Raw genomic sequence first — 18,116 nt, forward strand, 5'->3', positions numbered from 1 at the left:
TGTACTGCAGCCCCGCCAGCTCAGGTAAGGGCTGCCCTGGACACCGTCAAGCCAGCTCTGTCGATGGTTGGTGTCCCCAGAGTGGAAAGAAAAGCAAATTTTCCAACTTGTTATTTTGGTACTTGTTGGTCTGTCTGGAAGGCTTTCGTTTCTGGAAGTTTTTAATATTCTGTTTTTGTCAGCAGTTTTTCAGTGCCACGTGTGGGCATGAGTTTTTTCAGTTATTTATCTTGTTGGGGACCTGCATTGCTTTCTGAATCTGTGGTTTAGCGGGGAGTCCAGCCCACCTTTCTGAGACGGCGTCTGCCCTTGGCTGGCTTCTCCGAGGTGCCAATGTCTGTCCACATCTTTCTTTCCCCATTTTTTTTTTTTCGTATCTTTCGCTGATTTTGCTCAGGCTTCAGTCTTGCTGGTTTTTTTTTTTCAGGCCCTATTTTCTAGTTTTCCAGTTACCTCCTCAGTATATTTAAACTTGCCAAACTCATGTACTTTCAACTCATTGTGGGATTTTTTTTCCAGTTCTAGAATTTCTGTTTTAATAATTTCTTACCATTTCCAGTTCTTCCGTAAAATCCTTTATCTAGGTATCTAATTCCTGCAACATAGATTATACACAGCCCAGCTCTGACTACTCTAAGATGTAGCTCTCCCACTGACTTATTTCAGCTGTCTCATTACCTTGACTTTTGGGGTCACTTAATCCCGGTATATTGAGTGAGTTTTTTTGATGGGGCTGGAAAGGGAGGCTAGAGTCAGGTCCCTGGAAATCGTGAGCCATATTCGATAATTTGGATCTAATTTCATAGCAACGGAAAGACGCTGAAGAGCTAGAAGTAGGGGCCTATTTTCCTATTTGCTCTTGAGAAAGACTTCCTATGTTCAGATAGGAAGAAGACCGGATACACAGAGCCCCAGGGGAAGGTCCACAGGCACCAGGCACGGGGTGGTGCTCTGGGGTGGGGTAGGTGTGTGTGCAGGGAACAAGGTCCCCGAGCTGAAATCCCACTGGGCCTGGCAGCAGGCATGCCCACGGGGATCAAGGGAGACATTGTGTTTCTGTGAGGCAAGGATGAGTGAGGTCATTCATGATGGAGGATTTGATGGGAAAGAAAAAGACTGCGGGTGGAATGTGTGTGGGATCCGAGAGCGTTTCAGTTTTAAGATGAACGCTGATAGAAACAAATAGAGCAGGAGACGTTGGAGATGAAGGGCGAAAACAACCTGTAGGGAATTCCCTGCAAGAAGTGGGATGCACCTCTCAGATGGTGAGCTCTCCTTCAGACTCTAGAGGAAGATTTTTAAGAATTATAGATAGGATATGAGAGACCGGGGAAGGGCGGGGGTCCAGGCCAGGCAGAATGTGACAAGGTTCCTTACAGGTGGTTCCTAGTTCAGTTACTGGTGAGGGAGGTTAGGACAATTGCCATGGCGAGTTGCAGACACCATGAGCTCAGCACCGAGGCCCTGCTGACAGGAGGTGGTGGAGAGGTGGGATTGTCCACTCTGCGCCGGGACGCGCTTCTCCCAGAAGCTGCCAGCAGGTGGAGCCAGTGCGGAGGAGATGGACACTGGGGATTCATCTTTAAAAGGACTTCGCCATGTGGTTCCTTCCTCGCAGGCAACCGGATGACACTGAAGACGTTGCTGAGCGTGACTGGCAACAGGACGTAACATGAAAAGGAACGGAAACCAACAGGCAGGAGGAGGGCAGGACATCTAAGAGAGAGAGAGGCAAGTTCCACGGACCTGTAAGTTAAGAACTCCACGTTTCTTACTTTGATGACCTTACGTTTTGTAAGTGGCCAGCGGTGTGCATGAGGCAGTTTGTGCTTTTCTTGCACATTGCCAAGTGCTCCTAATCACCTAACGACTCAAAAAATGGAAAGTTTAATTTTCAAAGGTGCATGTGACTAATATTTTGGATACATTAAAGAAAGATCTTTTTAATGGAATTGGAAGACTTCCGAATCTGTGTTCCGAATTAAAAGACAAATCATACTTTCTTGGTACACGGAGACAAGGGTTACGCTTCGTTGAAGGAAAACAGAGCTTTGTAAACACTGGCCTCACAAAGTTTATGGGAAATTCGGGTTGAAAGGCAACAAAATGAACGGACGCGCCTCATTCATTCCTAAAATATAAACCCATAGAGAACTGAATGATTTCTATGTTAAGGGTTCTCTCAGCAATGCTATACTACTCTGCAAGCTTAGAAAACATTTGCATTTCATACTAGACAAGAATTTCTTGGTGTTGATGTGTATAGCATGGAGGGGGGACGGTAAACTGGAAGCCATTGATTGTGTAATGGCCAGATGGGCCAGATGGGCCTCTGCACATGTTAATGCATTTTTATTCAGGGTAATATCTCACAACGTCCACCAGGTGGCAGCAGAGCTATAACATGAGATTCACAAGGGACCCGCTCTCTCTGGTGTTTTGCAGTTAAAATAGTTGAGATTTTGCCTGTTGTATATTTTCTCTGAATGTGTGTCACTTCTCTGAACTTTATCACTAATGATGACTTGAAAAATGGAAAAAGTTAAAGTCCACATTTCAAAAGTGGACATTATTTTGAAATATTGTGGATAGAGTGGAAACATGGTCGCTGGGATACACGGATAGAATTTCCAGTGTATCTGTTAGCATACAGGGTTGCAGTTATAAATGACCTACCCGTTTGCACCTTGATTGGGTTATTTTAGAGCATCTTCCAAATACATTTATCTCACGAGTGAAAACAGTTAATAAGTTCACAAATCAGTCCTTCCAAGGACATTCATAATTCTCGAGAAATTCTTGCGTATTCTATTCCAGTTACAGTAACTTCAGATAGAGAAAACTTGGCATATTTAACCAATAAAAATACAGAACACTCAGACTGCATAAAAAGAATTTTTTTCTAGTACAGACATGTTTGTTCCAATATTGGAGCTATGGTTGCCTAACACGCTGTTCAGTCGTTCTTTGCATTTTCTGTGACAGTCCGATGGGCAGAGGGGAAGGGAATTACAGAAAACACAAGCCACTTCCTGAGAAATCCAAGAACTGGAAGTCTCAGTGGCAAGAAACTAGAAAGGGAGTTACAAGCGGACTCAGGAAGTGCGCGTTCTGTGGGAACTCATTTACATGTTAACCTAAACAGCACGGGCTGGGGTTAACCAGCAAGCCTGCTGCGTTGCCATCCGTACCACACACAGGTTACTGATTTTTAAACAAAATGCAGGAACATATATTTAACGTTAGCTCGGTTGGGGTGGGGAATTGATCAATAACTACAATTCAGACATTGTGGGATCTTACTCAGAGTTACAATTAGGAAAACGTGTCATTAGGACACAAGTACAGTTGATGACGTAGGGGGTCGGAATCAGGCGTAAATACGGACACAGCTCATTCCTACCGCGGTGCCCTTGGTCTCTGCTTCACGCTCATTTCCGGTGGGTGACCGCCCCCGGTCCAGACCATTTCCACCACTGACGCCAGCGAGGCCCGTCTCTTTCCTGCCAGACTCCTGCCCTAAGCTGGAGATTTGCATGTTCAGTCTCAACAGGTTCTTGGCTCTCCCATGGCTGGGTACCTCTTCAAGCCACACCGTTTCCTTCTAGAATCCAGCCTTTTCTCTCTGTGCGGGCTGGGTCTGCAGCCTCCCCAGCGCCTTGGAGGCAGTCACGGCTCTTCCCCGTCTCAGGGCGCCTCACCAGCTGCCGCACACTCTACTGCCCTGGCTCTGTGCAGATTCTTGTCTCTGGTCTGGCTTTAAGTTTAGATATTTACTGTAGTGATGAATTGTATTTCAATGACCAGTTTGATACAATGCTGAGTATGACTTGGACCCGAGAAGAGTTGAAGATACAACATTGACTGGACAGGAGAGAATCCCAAGGAAGCAGATGGCTGCGACTCGGCCTGGGAGCGTTCAGACATTTGGAACACAGGAGCTGGGGGAGGATGGCCAGGAAACTTCTGCTGGCCCGTTCCGCAGCGGGCACAGACAGCAGGAGGCAGCCTTAGGGCACCTGCCAACACCAGCCTCCTGTTCCACGCCTGTGATGCAGATGCCTTGTACGGTGGGGCCTCCTCCCTTAGCTTCAGGTGCCCTTGCCCTGCCTTCTAGTAGCAAATATGTCAGTTACTTACACTGACTCCTGGAACTGAGGGAGCAGTCCAGCCAGTATCCTCACCCCTGGGTACCTGAGGTCCTGCGCTTCTCTGGGAGGTAACACCTCCATGACCCGTACCGTTGTAAGGCTTTCCTTTTGAGTTGGGGGAGATTCTGTCCACAGAGCAACGTTACTATCACCTGCTTGTAATTCCCCAGAATGAATAAAGTCCACAGAACATCCCCTAAAGATGTAACATGGCCGCCTGACCCCAGCAGGTCCATGGGCACCACTGTCCAACTGGAAACCTGGACAAGTCCTGAACACGCACCTCGCGGCCCATGTTCAGCCCACCAGAACCTGCACTCCGCTCCCCCTCGCAGGCTAAGAAGTCAGCGTTAGCTGCCTGCCTGCTTGCTCTGTGCTTTGCCATAAACACCTCTGTTCTTCTCCCACCCTCCCGCCAGCGACTGGCCTTCTGTGACCCGGGCTGCACGCCCAGCTCCAGGGGCTCCATGGCTACGCCTCCACCAGGCCTGGGGGCTGTTCTACGGCAATGCGGATGGTGAGGCATTCACCTCTGCCACCCAGATGACAAGTGCAGATCCGTAGTGACCCCTCCCCGAGCTGCAGGGCAGGAACCTGGCCCTAAATCAGAGGCAAAGCTCCTAGCAACTCAATGAACAGTGGGTACATCCTTGGGTTCCAAGAGCAGAGCAGTGACTTAGACCAGCCCCAAACCAAGGTGGCCCAATCTGGTGGGGTATAATAAAAATATATGAGCTAACTTGAAATATCTGATAACAAGACTATCATTATTACATTTGTTGGCATCGAAGGCGAGATATGTAGGCCCGGATTCAGACTAGTGTTATTTTAATAAAGCCACAGCAAAATTTCCCCATTTTTTTATCCTACATAGTTTCCCAGCATCTTTCATTAACATCAAGGTGCTTACAGACCGGAGTGCATTTGTACGCAGTGTGGGTTTCGACCTGCATTTTTTGGCAGGGTGGCTCATTCCTGAGCTTAAGCTCTGAGTGACTGTATTCCTCCTTGAGCTTGAGTTTTTGGACCAAACACGTGAGTTCTCACTGCTGCTGGCCACTAGAGGTGCCTGGTGTGGCTTCAGGGCTCAAAGCCGCAGAGCCGAAGCAGCCACCATCACTCTAGCGTGTCCAGGGCAGTAAGCTAGCCCTGGCCTGTGATGAAAGTTTAGGTAGATCTCAAATTGTTTCTGGACAGGAAGGTGCAATCAGGAGAAAAAGTGCCTGCACAAAGCCCCAAGGCGCTGGGCAGGTTGGTCAGGCTTCGCTCAAAGAGGAGCCCCCAGGTGAACAGGAGCCTTGTGTCTTTCAGGTTTCTGGGAACAGGCCTTGAAGGCATCCCACTAACCTCATACCCGCAGTGGGGGTCACTGAGGATGACCAGGGGTCTCAGCCAGGCTAATCACACCCCCTCGGGCTCCATCACCCACACGGGAGACCTGGGAGAAGCTTCCTGGCTTTGGCCCAGTCCAGGGCTGGCTGCCGTGACCATCTCAGGAGTCAGTTAGCAATTGGAAAATCTGCCTCTGCATGTCTTCCCCTTTCTTCCCTATATGTCTACCTCTGAAAAATGAATGAATACCTCTTTTAAAAAGCTAGAATTTCCCGTTTCACGTGACTTAAAAGTTGATCCTAGCAATTACCTGCCATCAGCACAGGGCGCCATCTTGTGTCTGGAATGCAGGAGGAGTGAACCGCCAGCCTTCCTGCCTCACTGTGTCGGCCTCAGGGCGTCCCACCCAAGTCCCCTGAACCGGCAGCTCTCACCCCACAGCCGCAGGCCCGACTCGATTTGTGTGTTACACCTTGGAGCCCCACAAGTAACAAATTCATCATTTTTCCCCTACCGAGGCATTGTACCCGTAAATCTGCATTTCCCAACTTGTCTGGATTAATGCTGACGTGTAGAACTCTGCTGGCATCAACTCATCCCTCTTGCAAAGAACCAAATCAAGCAATAGTTCACATATCTCAGAAGAGTTTTTCAAACCTCTGTGCAGTATTCGGAGGGATTACTGTTCGGTGAAACCCACACGCCTGTTTCGCAGAGTGGTTTTCTGTGCAGCAGACACCTTCTAGAACTTTCTTAAGCAATTCAGTGGCACAACAGGTAAAGATGAAGTTGTTCCACGTCCAGATGATGACGTTTCTGAGTGCACTTCACTGCCTCACACAATTTTCACCATCTTTTACCACATAATTAAGAAATCTAAATTTTGTATGATTCATTGGGTGAATATGTGCCTGCTAACTTAAAAAAGATTTATTTATTTTTATTGGAAATGCAGATATACAGAGAGAAAGATAGAAGGCTCTTCCATCTGCTGTGTCCCTCCCCAGATGGCCATAAATGGCTGGAGCTGAGCTGATCTGAAGCCAGGAGCCAGGAACTTCTTCCAGGTCTCCCATGCGAATGCAGGGTCCTAAGGCTGTGCAACATCTGCCGCTGCTTTCCTACGTCATAGGCAGGAATCTGGATGGGAAGTAGAGCAGCAACAGGATACGAACCAGTGCCCAGATGGGATGCCAGTTCTTGCAGGTGGAGGATTAGCCAATTGAGCCATCACACGAGCATCCCATATGCTACTGATATTTATTCAACTAAACTGAGTTAGCAATAACTCAGAGATGTATCTCGGTCTGAGAAATAGTCATTCAACGTGGCCAGACGTGCTCCGCTTTCCCATTCTGTTGTGACTCCTGTAGTAGAATTGAGCTGTGGTCCAGGCAGATGCGGGTGGTCACCCAGCGGAGTGCAGTGACTTCAGGCGCAGCCACTGGGCACCTGCTGCACTGCTGACGGGAGCCTTGAATTTCAAAGTATGAGCCAGTTGCCTGTTGCATTTTCTACGCTGTGCACCTACACCCCAGCATCTGGCACTTGGTTCTTCCACAAATGTTAACCAAATGAAAGCCTTAGACTTGTCTGAGGCCGCTGGGAAAGCTGCCTGGGACTCGTCCACCAGGTGGCACACAGGGACCGTGCCTGACACATGTAAGGCCACAGCCTCTTCCATTTATAGTGTAAATAAAGAGCTGCATTATTAATTTACACGGGGAGGGGCTCTCTATACCTAATATTTGCTTAACCAGCTGCTTCCTTTAACCCCCTTACATACCATTGATTAACACCCCCAGTATATTCAGGTTTTCTTGCCTCCCCAACTGCCCCAGGTCATTCTGTTACCTTTAAATGACAGACTCAACACACTTAAATGACACAGATTAAATAGTATAGGGGCCAGTAACGACTGCAGGATGTCGGGAAATTAATTAGAGGGAACAGAAATCTTTAATATAAATGTGATATTCAGATGTGCCTTGCGTTGTGTTGGGATTCTAAGCGGTGGCACATCATTATGTGGAAAAAGAAAAAGTCATCTGGGAAACAATGCGTTGGGGCCAAAGGGAGTGTAAAGGCAGGCAGCATTTTCTGAAGGTCACTCGTTCATCTGTGATGCGCCATGCGCTGCCACCTTCAGACCCAAGACTCCTCTGTTCAGAGAATGCCCCGTTCCAGTCCACGAGCCACAAGGCAGGGCTGTGGAGCGGCCCGTCTGCCTAGAGCATCCGTCTGCACACAGAGAACGTACTTATCCTGGACGTGCTATTAGCTCCCAGAGGAAGGGAAAGGAAATGAAACCGCCGGGGATATAATGAATTGATTTTTCTCTGTGCAAGTCTCCTCAGTATTTCTAAATTACAGTGTCAGTCACTCCTCAGAGAGACAGGGCCTTCCTGCGAATAGACACCTCGCTTCATCAGAACGCAGCACCCCCCAGGTCCCACACACAGCACCCTCATCCCAGGTCCCACACACAGCCCCTCGCTTCATCAGAACGCAGCACCCCCCAGGTCCCACACACAGCCCCTCGCTTCATCAGAACGCAGCACCCCCCAGGTCCCACACACAGCCCCTCGCTTCATCAGAACGTAGCACCCCCCCAGGTCCCACACACAGCACCCTCACCCCAGGTCCCACACACAGCCCCAGGCCACCGCACCCCTGGGGCCCGCAGCGCCAGCACCCCGTGGCTTTGCTCTGCTCATTGGATTAGTTTTCAGTCCAACTGCTTCTTATCTAATTTTCCTATTCTTAAGCTGTTTTCAATTTAGAGGAGAGGGAACCAACAAAATACAAACTCCATCAATTAGCTGAACCGGCCAGAATGTGGGCAACACACAAGAGAGAAGTAAGTCGAGCCTGAAGCTAGTCTTTAGGCGTACGTTCCATTCCATAGAAGGGAAGAAAAACATCCTTCCGGCTATAAAACTCAACGGAACCAGAGATCAGGATGGACGTGAGGACGGAGAGATATCACAAACTTCCCAGACACAGCCACTCCCTTTTTGGTAGAGCAATATTCCCACTTTAGGATTCCATCAAGATACGAAAGCACAGCATGGCTGAAAAATCTAGAACATCAAAATAGTCTAAAAGGGTTACCAGAAACTACATCTACAACAGTCCGTCAGAAACGGAGTCACAAGGCTTGCCTTCCTAAAGTCCGTTAGCTTGTAAGGAGCCAGCCAGGAGGCTTGGTTTTGTGACATCCCATTGGAACATGTGCCCGGACACTTTCCACCCTAAACGTCCCCCAACATGGACACTTTCCACCCTAAACGTCCCCCAACATCCTGGCATCTTGGTGTGTTTTTCCAGTGACAAATGAAAAAAAAAAGGCAACCACTTTTCAAAACAATGAACTGTCTTGTCCTGAATGCAAACATCATGTATCAATGGGAGGAAACGACCTCACTGAAGCCCAGGCTTGGCTGTTCCTCTTGGTGTGTCATGTTCCCAACCAACACACCATCCCTCGAGCCAACTTTCAAAAGTATGAAAACCAGGCTTTGCCTTTTTATTTTTCAGCATATTCTAATGATCCTCCAGCATCATTCTCCATAGGAAATGCATCACAAACCCCTGATTTGAATTTCACAATTAGCTGGAAAAGTCTAGACTAAAAATGGTACCATCTCAAAAAGTACTAATGCAACAGGTATGGCCCCAAATGAACATATTTCGCTGTTTCACACAAATCTAAATATTTCCTGAAATAAAACAAGCCTCCTGAATCTGGGAGTGAGGCGCCCAGCCCTCAGCTCCTCCTTCAGCTTCCGCAGTCCTTTGTACCCCTGCAGGCACTGTAGAAGTGCTGGCTGGAACACATGGACGCCACCGCTTGGGGACCGCCGGCCCACCAGGTTTACAGCAGCAACAGTAGCGAAATACAAGCCGATTCCGTTTTCTTCCCCCACTTATAGAAAGAGCCCATTTGTTGCAATAGTATTTCATCCTACCATAGGAACTTTGGGAAAGAGACTGAAGTGTCACCTTAAAACTAAAGAAAGTGTTCAAGGTATGTATCCATAGCAAAAGTATGGCTTGTTTGAAATCTTAAAAGGCGCCACGGTCTGAGCAAAAGAGGGAAGGGAAATGTGTGGAAGTTTTACCTTGTCCCGAAATCCAGAAGTTCGGATGCCCTCGGGTCCTGCACAAGCTGCCAGCTGCAGATGAAGTGAAGCTAGCGCGCCCGCTCCTCACCTTAAGTTTGGGTCTGGGCGAGCGTGTGCGCGTGTGTGCGCCCTCCTGTGTGCGCGCCTGCCCGTGTGCGCGCAGGGACTGTTTGTGGCGCTGGGTGGCAGAGGTCCTGTTCCTGGGAAGAAGGAGGTACTTTCTCACCGACAGCAGAAGCAAAGCGAGAGAGTCCCCAGGAAAGTTCTCCCAGATCCCCTAATTACAGCCTAACGCGCACTTCATGCAAACTTCGGCGCGCAGGGAGGGGCCGGCCGCCCAGTGCCCAAACCTTGTAAAACAGCAGCGTCTCAGACTTGCCGTGGCCCTGGCTCGGATCCGCCACCCGCAAGCCCCCAGCTACACCACACCCTGGGCCCCTCCACCCCTGGTCCGCCCAGGGAGACGGGCGGGGGGTGGCGGTGAGAGGTCTGGGGGCCGCAGCGTTGGGCAGATGCCTCAGGATAGCCCACCTTGGTCTGACTTTTTTCGGTGTCTGCTTAAAAGGGAAACCCAGATGGTAGGGAGACCGTCCCCTTCCCGCCTTCCCGGGCCAAGCTAGATTCAGGGTAACGCAAGGTTAGGATAACAGCGGGTCTGAGCGCCCCAAACTCCAGCCGCCCTTTCACCCCCAACCGCCCGGAGCCTGTTTTGTGGTTTACTGTCTCTGCATGAGTATTGGGTTTAAATCCCGGGTCACAAACAACAGCTATTGTATCCCGGGATGACAGAACTCAAACAACCTGGGTTTATTTATAGAGCATGGAATGCGAGCGGGAGACGGATGGGTGGGGCCCGGCTTGGGGCCATCCCCAGGATTAGAACCAGATGGGCGCGGGGTGTCCGCGCCCGGGGAATGCGCCCGGGGGAAGATGCTGGGGCGCGCGGGAAAACGCCTGCCGAATAAATAACGCACTTATTTATAACTCGGGAGTGAGTCTATAGGCCCATTGATGGCAGCCTTGAGTAACCAAGGGTTTTGGAGAGGAAATGGCTTCATATTTCAATAACAGAGACACCTTTGATGAAGCCCAGTGAGGGGAAAAAAAAGAAACACCCCGCAGGAAGCAAAGGGCTATGGAGGCGGCAGGGAGAAGGGACTCACTGGGCTGGACGAGGTACCCGCGGGGCAGAAAAGTTGCATTGGTAGGGGCCACGGATACCAGCGGGGCAGGTGACTCCGGGACAGATTAGCCTGCGATGGCTAGGCGCGGCACCCCAGGCGCCCAGTGGCTGCAAGCGGCGCTATTGTCTTAGAGATCCTCTGAGCTGCCTGCTAGTCTCAGGAGCAAGGAGGAGGGTAAAAAGATCCCAGGAAAAAAAAAAATCAAAGAGGCTTCTTCCCGCCTTTCTTTGCCGGATTTCACCGGTTCTGTGGGACCAAACTCCACCTCGCCATTCTGTCTCCGGTAAATTAACGCGCGGCTCTTGGAAAGAATTTTTTCCACTAAAGGCAAACTAAACACAACCCTCAGTAAATGAAGACAGTTCTATTCGAAATGAAATGATTAAAAATGAATCCTTCATCAGGCAATGCAACACCTTTTTTGGAATTCCAAAAACCGAGCCAGGCGCCTTTCTTCGATTTATTTTTTTCTATGTCTCCATACAGGGAGCAGGCTAAAGGTTTTGCCATTTTATGTTGCTAATTTCGTGGCGATTGAGACAGCTGTTATGTATGATTCCATAGAAACTGCCAATAAAAAGCAGACACATATCTGCCTGGCAACTATGAAAGCATTTTTATGTTATTTCTTGTAAATGTTCAAAGTGATGTGTATTTTCAGGAACATAAAGGAATTAGACTTCGCAACTACACTACAATTTTCGTGTTAGAGCCTTGCAGGTGGTGAGCCTGGTGGTGCGGCGCTGTGAAATCAGACAGTTTGATCATTGGTCTTGCTCTCTGCGTGGAAAACCCTCGTGTTTTCAGCTTGTCCCTGGGGTCCTTGGGGTCAGCTGGTTGGTGGGCGCCGCTTGTGGCCTCCTATTTGTCCTCCGCTGGCTATGCTCACTCCGGTAAAAGCAGTCAGAGAATTCGATTTGTTCTGCCCAGAAAATGCCCCCATTTACCAGGTGAGAAAATTTGTCACACGGCAAAGTGGCACCCGAGTGAATGAGATTTGGACTTTTTCCGTTTCAGGTAGGATCCCAACCGTGGAGGCTGGCTCCTGGGCGGAGTGACAGCTGCTGACCGCCGCTTTCCGAGGCGCAGGCCTGCAGTGCATCTTTCCCACCCTGTCCGGCCTCTCCTTCCTCCCAGTCGCCCCATTCACTGATCTGTTGGCACACCCTCCTCCCTGGTTGCTCACTGCGTGTCTAGGATGTTCCTGGTGTTGTTCAGGTCCAAGCTGACCTCCGTCCATTCCCAGCCATCTTTTTGGGTTGACAGGCTTCACTCCTTATTTGAAGTTTATGTTGGAATTAGCATTAGGAGTTTTATTTCTAAAGATTTTGTGTGTGCGTGCTTAGCTAATTCATGTTTAGCTAAATACTATTTATAAAGGCATATATTACTTTGATTAGCCATTATAATTTCACAGCAGTGCATAGGAGTTATCATAAGCCATGGTTTAAAAAAAATCAAGAAAATGAAATGCAAGTCTTTTGTGATGCCAAATGTGTTAAAAGGTGTGCATTGTTAGAACCTTGGGCTGAGTGTTGTTCAAAGTGCTTGCCATTGGAGAATGGAGGGCGGTCAGCTCTTACAAGTGTCGCGACAAAACAAAGATTTTCTTAATAAAGTAACTTGCAGCATGGTTTTACGTGTTTCAGATTTCTGTGGGGTGCTTCCTGACATTGGTCCGTTGGTACCGGAGACAGGAAACCCTGAGTATTGACTCCGAAGAGCAGGCTTAGCTGGGGAATGGCAGGCGTACACTCAGCGATGATGCTGCGTGGAGGAGTGGACACGAGGCCTTCAAAAACTTTCTGGAAAAACTTCTACTGAAAAAACTCTGCATAGATCTCAACATTTTTTTTTTGTGCCCAAAATCAACATCTCTTTCTCTCTTTTTAAATATTTACTTATTTGAGATGTAGAGAGATAGGATCAGAGCTCCCATGTCCTAGTTCACTCCCCAAATGCCTGAAGCTTCTAGGATGGGGTCCAAGCGGGAACTGAGTCCAGGACCCCAACGTGGGCGTCTGGAGTCCCATGGCTTGAGCCATGCCTGCTGCCTCCTAGGGTCTACACTGGCAGGAACTGGTGCTAGGAATCCAGGGGGCCTGGGGTCCTAACTCCCAGGCTAAATTCCTGTTCCCAAGCTTTCCTTTTTATTTCATTGGCAGTGAACTTTTGGAAGTTCCCGCATTATAAAAAACCATAATACAAGAGCATTGTTTCAGAGCACAAATAGGTCAAAGTGGTGGTAGAAAAATGTAGCTTTGCATTGCTTTTGTTCATTGTGGGACAATGTGAAGAGTTAGGTTGAACCAGGTAAAATGAAATATAAATCTTTACTGAAAAAGATGTCAGTTGATTTTATTTTATATAAATTTGAATACATGCACAACAAACATGGCAAGAAAAATTGATGTTTTAAAACTATTAATTTAAAATAGCTTTCTTATTTAATATGTAATAAATTTCCAAACAGAACGATGGTCCTGGGGGCACATCCAGTGAAAGTCCATGTACAGTCAAGGGAAATGATCTCAATTCATCTTTTCCTCGAGCCCCAGCAGAGACAGCTCTGTTATGTCCTGAATTCCACAGATTCCCAGAGAGTCCTTGTTCCCTGGAATTTTTGCCACAGGCTAACATTATACCTGGTTGAACATCTGCTATGATAAAGGTACTTTGAGGTACGTAGGGGGAGAAAAGCCATTTGACCTTTGCTGTTGCAGGGCTGGGCGCTTCGTTCACGTGCCCCCTGGGATTGCAGTGGACATCCGCTGAAACACATCGTTTGTAATTAAATCCTTCCCACTGGCCATTTTCCTCCTGAACTCCATGATTAAAATACAAATTCAATATTCGAGATGGTCACTAAGCATTTGAATAAAAGGTTATTTTGCAGATAATGGGCTGGAAGTGACCACTTCCCAAGGACACATTTTTTGGTGCTCCATCTGGGAGAGGACCCTGCAGACACATTCTTCAAAAGGGCAAACTTCGCAATTAGGCAATAAATTGCGAAGTTAACAGAGCGCTCTCCTCCACCCCCTCCCCCATGCTACCCAGGCTGAATGGGTGCTTGGCTGAGTTAGACCGACCCCCAGCTCCTGAGAAGGCGCGGCCCGTGGGTGCCTTTCTCACTCTCTTATTTTCCCACTGTATCACTTCGGTCCGCAGTTTGTCTTCTCCGTAACCGATGTGCGTGTCATTGTTAACTGGATCCCTTCTGCGCTAGGGCCCCGCCCCCCGGCCACGTCCTGGGATGTGCTGTTTGGGGTTGCCTGGCACACAATTCCTTATTCTGTCCAGAGCTCCTGTCCTCTGCCTCTGTACTGCCACGCGTTTTCTTCTGTATTTTTGGGTACTTGGTCCTTTCGGCAGCTGTGGCAAAAGCCCTTAAGGGCCAGTGTGTTCTCTTTGCATCTTCCATTTCTGGCGTGCAGCCTTGCTGTTAGAGACTACCCAAAAGTGGAGTTCATTTATTTGATTATATATTATTTATTTGATGTTGTTGAATGTTAGGCTGTTTTGAAACAGGCAAGAAAATAAAATAATAAACAGGTGAAATTAAACGAACTAGTCCAGAGTGTTTTGCATCTAGTAGCCAACAGTATAAATAATCATGAAAAAGTTGATTAATTAAAAGAAGCTTAATACGTATTTATCTTCCATCCTTGGTGGATCCGCTATTGTATAAATAATAACTAATGGAGACAAATGCTATATTCTTTTAAGAAATTCAGTTGAAGTCAGTGACAAAATAGGGTTATTGTCTTAGAATTACAATATAGGCCACTTAAATATTGATTTTTTTCACTTACATTTATATAGTTCTTTTAAGCTTAGGCCAATTGCAACTATCATTTGATGTATTCCTCATGATAGTTTTTCTTGCTCTTTTTTCTTACAACCTTCAGAGAAAAGGTTGTCAAGTCTAATTGGGTTGGAGTGATTTATATTTAGACTTCTTAGGGTAAAATGGGTGAATTAACTAATACATCAAGGTTGGCACAGGGCAGGGCTACTCAAGAAAGCCTGAAGTGTGGATTTCGATTATTTGGAAGTGAAGAAAAACAGTCTAGAGTTGTCAGAAAGACAGAAATGCAGGAATATTTGCTTTCAGAAGACCTTGATGATGAATTTGAAAACAAAGCTTAGTGAAAAAATTCCCAGCTAAGGGACAATGTACTGTAAGCAGACTAACAGATGCCCGGAACAGCATGGCCCTTACAGAATCGTGATGGGAGTGGTTTAGAATAAACAGCCGGATGATTTTGCGATTTCATGAAGGCCTATGATCCACTTGATAGGTTAAGTCTACTTTTTCCTGGTATCTTCAGAAATATAGTTACTTCCGTGCTTATACGCACCTTGCAGGCAGGGACTGGAACATTTTTCAAAGAATAGCAAAGCAGCTAATATTGTGGCACAGGTGATGAGCTGCCTCCTGCCACAGTGGCATACTTTCTGAGTGATGGGTGAGTTCCGGATGCTCCCCTTCCAGTCCAGCTTTTCACTAATGATCTGGGGAAACGTGGAAGATGACCTGGGTGCCTGAGACCCTACCACACAAGTGGGAGATCCACTTGAAATTCTAGGCTTCAACCTGGTCTAGCCCTGGCCATTGAGGCTGCTCGGGCAGCAGACTAGCAGGTGGAAGATCTCTCCTCCCCTCTCTCCCTTGCTCTCTCTATTTCTGCTCTGCCTCTCCCTTTCTTTCGACTGAATAAATAAATCATTTTTGAAAGAAAATAATAGCCAAGTTGCCCATTTGTATTTACATTCATGTAATATCTATATACATGTTGCAGGGGCCTTGGCTATTACATGCATTGATCTTGAATCATAATTCTCACATGCCAGTTCCAGCCCAGCCCAGCCCAACCCAGCCGGCCTGAGCCCACCTGAGCCAGTGACTTTTTCTGTCAATAGGAATGGTGTGGTTGTTCCCGAACCATAATCTGCTGTTACAACATATGGCTAATTCAGAGCATCAAAGCCCAGCCTGAAAGCAAGACACATCAAAGAAGCACTTCTCCACCTGTGCCTGATTGCTGCTGGCTTGCTAACCAAATGTGCAGTAATTCATCAGTAAAGCAAAGGTCCACTAGAGAAGGCTGGCTGGTCTACATAGGCGTTGCGCCATTTCTTTTAAGTATAAAGACAGGTAATTTGGGAACATGGAAAACACTGAGTTGATGCCTGAAAGCATTTGTATGTTAGTAACTTCACCATCTGCCAGTTCCCGCGTCGTCCTTCCTCACTACCATGCTTGAGTCTAAGCTCTCATTTCCTTTACAACATGAAGGACACGTGACTGTTTTCTTTCTTTTTTTCAGAATTAAAAAAATCAGTAGAAATGATCTACCTAACTGCTCTACTGATTTTGGATAAAAAAACAATTAAGTAAGATTGAAGAATTGTCCCCAAATCCCCTAGGTATCATGCAGTCATCTGAATTTTTCTTGCCCACCCAATTCTGGGTCTTGGAATACTTAGAATGCCATTGTAATGAACCTAACTGTAAATTAATTTTTCTTTCTCCATATCTCTCTCATGATACCATGAGCACTTTGTTCATATCTAATTCATTCTTAAGTCTTCCAGGGTTTCTGCCCACCCCATCCTAAGCAGAGTGCCTTATCTATGTAGGAGTAAACGTTTGTGGAATTGAATCATGTCAAAATTACACTGTAAGGTGATTCAAGTTAGATTTCCCAGGTTCATCTTCTACATGAAATAGCAAAGTTTTTTTGTTTTTTGAGGCCGGGGGGAGGGGAACTCTCTTAAGTTTTTTTCCTGACCTTGGGTCCCTCCCTGTTCCCTGTTCAACACCTGAATTCTTCACCAAGCAAATGCCTGCCTGGTCTTTGCTCGCACTTGGCAATGGCCATGTTAGGATTCTGTCTGTAGAAGGAAGTTTGGAGTGAGTCTCACGCCCTTTGCTTGCAGCACCCAGTGATGGCTGAACCCCACTCTTCATGCTAGCATCCTGGTTGAGTCCCTGAGCCTTTGCTTTTCAAGTGGTGTGTGTGTGGGGTGCGTTATCTACTTCCACGTCCCCATGGCGTTCTTCCAGTCTTTGGTAGCCCTGATTAGAAAGGTTTTGAACAAGTCTTTGAGAAAGCTGAGTTCACACACGTTGACTTGTGGTGTTTGGTTTGGTGACATAGATGTGAAGATGGACTTTGCTGTATTATTTTTGGTCAGAGCGTGGCATTCCTTACTCTTTGAGTTAAGTTGTTTATAGACAGCAGAGATTAACTTTAGAGCAAGTTGACGGGGCTTCGCTGCTCATGAAACACCACAAACTCTTAAAATACAGTTTTGAGTGCCTAAGTTACAATGCATGAGACTATGTTAAATAGGTTAGTGCTGTTGGGTGGAATTTTATATTCCGATTTTATAGATAGCTGCTAAGTTCCATTCCTATAGATCAAGAGTCATAAAACAATAGATAAATATTAGTAGAGCAAAAATACATATTTGAGGTGCCAGAGCGGTGGCATGGTGAATTGAGTCGCTGCCTGAGAGGCCAGCATCGTATGTAGGCACTGGTTCCTGTCCCAGCTGCTCCACTTCTTATCTAGCTTCCTGCCTGGAAAAAGCAGCAAATGGTAGTCCGTTTGCTTGGCCACCTGCCACCCATGTGGGAGACCTGGAAGAAACTCCTGGTTTCAGCTGTCTGCCCACTTGAGGAGTGAGACAGCAAATGGAAGAATCTCTCTCTCTCTCTCTCTCTTTCTCTCTCTCTCTCTCCCCCTCCCTCCCTCCCTTTTTCTCTTTCCTTCCCTCTTTCTGTAACGTTGAGCTTCCAAACCATAACTGTATCTTTTGTGTCATGGCCTGATTACTCTGGATGTTGGGGGTCATTAGACTCGTCTGATCTGCACGCTTGTGACAATTTACGCACTATGCTCAGGCGACTACGGGGAGTTCAGAGCCCCATCCTTTCTGCGAGTCTCCAAGCCCAAAATATGACCATCACCTTATTGAGCCTCTATTTTTAATGTGGGCAGATAATTTAAGAAACTAACAGTAAACATCTGTGAGATTCCATCTCAATGGAACATTTATGGTCCTAGTAACCACTTAGAAAACACACACACAAAAGCACAAATTTGGGAGCTTTGAAAAACATGTTATTTAGTTCAAAATATGTCCTGATGTATTTGCTAGCTTCTCTGTAGTTCAGCAGAAAGGGGGGTATGACTAAAAGTTTTGGAGAAAAATAGCTCAGTGTGGGTGTGTGCATGTGTGCGCGTGTGTGTGCGTGCTGGGGGTCCACTCCTGTCCCTTTGGTGGAAATGATTGTGCTTTTCCTCTGG

The 18,116-nt window shown here is 47.2% G+C and overlaps 1 protein-coding gene across 1 annotated transcript in view; it reads right to left on the bottom strand.

Moving 5' to 3' along the window:
• The window catches only part of HAPLN1 (hyaluronan and proteoglycan link protein 1), a 48,450-nt gene extending 38,655 nt beyond the window's left edge, over positions 1-9,795 (bottom strand). Inside the window, exon 1 of the mRNA XM_004586220.2 lies at positions 9,608-9,795. The gene's annotated coding sequence lies outside the window, so the exon portion shown is untranslated. The remainder of the gene's footprint in view (positions 1-9,607) is intronic.
• Between the last annotated feature and the right edge of the window lie 8,321 nt (positions 9,796-18,116).

The sequence above is a fragment of the Ochotona princeps genome, chromosome 28 (genome assembly GCF_030435755.1).
Source record: "Ochotona princeps isolate mOchPri1 chromosome 28, mOchPri1.hap1, whole genome shotgun sequence".
Classification (NCBI taxonomy): domain Eukaryota; kingdom Metazoa; phylum Chordata; class Mammalia; order Lagomorpha; family Ochotonidae; genus Ochotona; species Ochotona princeps.